Source organism: Pteropus vampyrus, unplaced genomic scaffold (genome assembly GCF_000151845.1).
Source record: "Pteropus vampyrus isolate Shadow unplaced genomic scaffold, Pvam_2.0 Scaffold1000006750, whole genome shotgun sequence".
NCBI lineage: Eukaryota > Metazoa > Chordata > Mammalia > Chiroptera > Pteropodidae > Pteropus > Pteropus vampyrus.
Window position 1 is genome coordinate 1 of NW_011921152.1, and position 3,541 is coordinate 3,541.

General features: G+C 46.3%; 1 long non-coding RNA gene across 1 annotated transcript; it reads right to left on the bottom strand.

Annotated features, from left to right (window-relative positions):
* Nucleotides 1-381: 381 nt before the first annotated feature.
* LOC105311714 lies at nt 382-2,626 on the bottom strand. The gene is made up of 2 exons (XR_002778964.1): nt 1,365-2,626; nt 382-523 (listed from the first exon to the last, which is right to left on the bottom strand). It is a non-coding gene; the product is annotated as an uncharacterized LOC105311714 (long non-coding RNA).
* Between the last annotated feature and the right edge of the window lie 915 nt (nt 2,627-3,541).

Sequence of the window (3,541 nt, forward strand, 5' to 3'; positions counted from 1 at the left end):
TTTCCTTTTTGATGGCCGGGGCAATGGATAATAGCCACTTTCTTAGGTATTCTCAGATAGCCTCCAAAAGAGCCAAAATCTGCTCCTTGTTCTTAATTTCCTTTCCCCTTGATGTTAATAGTCCTCTTTCCTTGTACAGGGCTCCATGTACAGGTGCCGTTGCAAAGGCATATCGGCTATCAGTGTAGATGTTAACAGTTTTCCTTCGAGCCCATTTAAGAGCTTCAGTTAATGCAATGAGCTCGGCCTTCTGGGCTGAAGTCCCTTGTCCGAGAGCCTGTGCCCAAACCACAGTGTCATCGGCAACTACCGCTGCTCCCGCATACCTGATGCCTTCTGTGACATAACTGCTTCCGTCCGTGTACAGGGTGGCATCTGGGTTGAGCCAAGGCTCATCTCGTAAGTCAGGTCTTACCCCAGTTATGCTTTCAAGCAGGTCACTGCAATCATGTACAGGTTCCTGGGGATCATCATCTGGGAGCAAGGTTGCTGGATTCAATATTGTCGGTTTAGCAAATTGAACCTGTGGAAGGTTTAATAAGAGTACCTGGTATTGGGTGATTCAAGCGTTCGATATCCATCGCTCGGGTGGTCCCTTCAGGAGCCGCTCCACAAAGTGAGGTCCGATAACAGTCACAGGCTGCCCAAGCATCAATTTGTGGGCTTCTTTCACTAGAACTGCCGTGGCTGCAACGGCCCTCAGACAATTAGGCCACCCTGCAGCCACGCAATCTAACCTTTTAGATAAGTGTGCAACTGGTCTTTTCCACGGTCCCAGCATCTGAGTCAATACCCCTAGTTATCTTCCAGAAGAATTGGGGTGCTTGTATTTTTCTTGTCACCTTTTGGTTGCTTGGGACACTCATTCTTCCAGTGCCCTTTCTGTTTGCAATATGCACATTGGTCTTTTTCAAGGCCAACCTGTTTACTTCCTGGTCCAGGTGGCCCGACAAATCCTGATCTTCCTCCTCGGCCCCTTCCTGTTCCTCTGCCTGGCATAGGTCCCTTCCCCACAAACATTATTTTCTGCACATCGTCTCTATTGTTGAAAACTTTCTGGGCTATTTCTAGCAATTTGGATAAATTCTCTCCCTCAAAACCTTCTAGCTTCTGTAACTTTCTCCTAATATCTGGGGCCGACTGGCTCACAAAGGCCAAATTAATGGCTCTTCTATTGTTGGGGTCCTCCGGGTCAATAGGTGTATACAAGCGGTAAGATTCTAATAGTCTCTCTAAAAATGCTGCAGGTGACTCATCCTTGGTCTGAATTACTTCGCTTACCTTGGACAGATTTATTGGTCTACGTGCAGCAGCCCGGAGTCCCTGTAGCAGGAACTGGCGATACCTTAGGAGAGCCTCCTTACCTTGATCCGTATTGGGATCCCACTGGGGACGCTGAGTAGGAAACACAGCCTGTATCCTGGTTAAGTCTGCTGTTGGCAGTCCATTCGGGTCCGTGACTCCTCTGGCTGCCTCCCGCAAAATCCTTTCTTTTTCCTCAGAGGTGACTAAAACCTGCAAAAGCTGCTGACAATCATCCCAAGTGGGCTGATGGGTAAAAAAATAGACTCTAGAAGGGAGGTTAATCCTTGTGGTTTTTCTGAAAAGGATGGCGTTTGCAATTTCCAATTATATAAATCACTAGTACTGAACGGCGAGTGGATGACAGTAGGCTCACCTCCACCTCCTGGAATCGCCTTCAATGGGGCTTGAACAGATACTGGCTCTTTCAGGGAGGTTGAATCAGGGGAAGGTGGCCTACTACCCCTAGACCGGGTTACAGGAGGTTCTGGTCTTTCCGGAGGAGGACGTCCACTCCCATCACCATGATAGGGTGGTGGATACCAGTCATCCTCCAACGGAGGGCCCTGCAACACTGGTGGGGGCTTCTTAAGACCTTGGGGTATGGCTGCCATTACAGTAACGGGGGCGCGACTGCAATTCTGTAAGTACTTAGGGGCATCAGAAACAACGTCAATCCATACATCAATATAAGGAATTTGGTCAGGATGCCCCGGGTTCCCATAAACAACACCCCGAACCCGAAATGCAGTCTGTAAATTAAATGATCCCTCGGAGGGCCATCCTACTCCGAAGGTCGGCCAATCTAGTTGACAAAACCGCTGCAAATCAAAAGGGGTTACTAAAGCACCATAAGCCTTTGCCCTGTGACGGAAATCTTTAAAGTGATTAAGCATGCATTGAAGCGGTGTTAGCTTACCCTGTGATTGTCCCATCGTTCCACAGTAAAGCACACGAAGCAACACAAGAAAAACAGACACAGACTAACGAACCAAAAAACAAGACTGAGAAAACTGTCGTCACAGTCTCAGTCGACCGCCGACTTACTTGTCGCGTCCGACGTCCGCACGGTCCTGGGGCCCTTACCAAAAACTGCCTCAGCACTCCCAAGATCACGCTCCACAAAGCGAGAAACCACGGGCGGTGGGCTAGGGCAAGTGCCCTAGAGGCCTCCCCAACCGCAAATGGTCCAACGCCCTGGTGCACTGATCAATTTTCCCACAACGAGAAGATCTCGCTGGGGCCTCCAAATGTTGTGACCGAAATAACCAGGCCCAACTCGAGTGCTCTAGTCCAAGAGACAGTTTATTAGCCGGCGGCTGTCCTTGCAAAGGAGCAGCCCCGAGACGCAGGGGCACAAAGATTTTAAGCCCTCGATCCCATCCCCCACATCCTTAATCTTTACACAAAAGACTATATCTCCTCCATTCATTAACTGATAACTAAGAGGTGGGTAAGCAAGCAGGGGTACAGAAGCAGAATGCGTCATTGTTAAAATATTTTGTACCTATAGGCAGTGATCCGGCCAGTAAATCCCTTTAGTTAATAAATTTTTAGCAGATAACTAACTAGAAGTGAGACATGGCCGTTAGCACGTACCATGTCTTATCCTTAACCTATTGTTTCTAAAGGTGAGGGCACTACAATAACAGAATAAAACAAAATATTTATGTTCATCTGATTGTGCTGGCTGAAAAATTACTGCTTGGCTATTGCCCATGGGAACATAATGCTCTAACAATAAGCTTTCTGATTCTGTACCCCACTTGCACAACCGACCTGTGGGTTGACAGTTAGTAAAAAGAAGAAAAATAGACTTGTGTGTTCAAACAGGATGAAGAATGGAGGGTTAGGGCTTAAAAACCCTGTACCTCTACATTTCGGGGTTGCTTAATTTGTGGTCTGCGTACCCCTGGCAGACCCAGCTGGCTGAATAAAGAGTGTGTTTCCTATAACTCACTGATTTCTGGTGGTCCATGTGTCTATCAGGGGCTGGCGGCTATAACATGAGAAAATCTAATTAATGTAAAATGTTATACACATTTCATGTTTTTAGGATATAATTTTAAACAGTCCTAAAATATTATAAATATCCTAACATGTCAAAAATGAAAAGAGCACAAGAGTGTGACTGAGTGATTTTGCAGTAGTTCAAATGATTTGTATTTTAAAAGATAAATTTTAAAAGATAAAATTTCATCTAAGTACATACTGTAAGATAAAATGCAAAAAAGCTGAT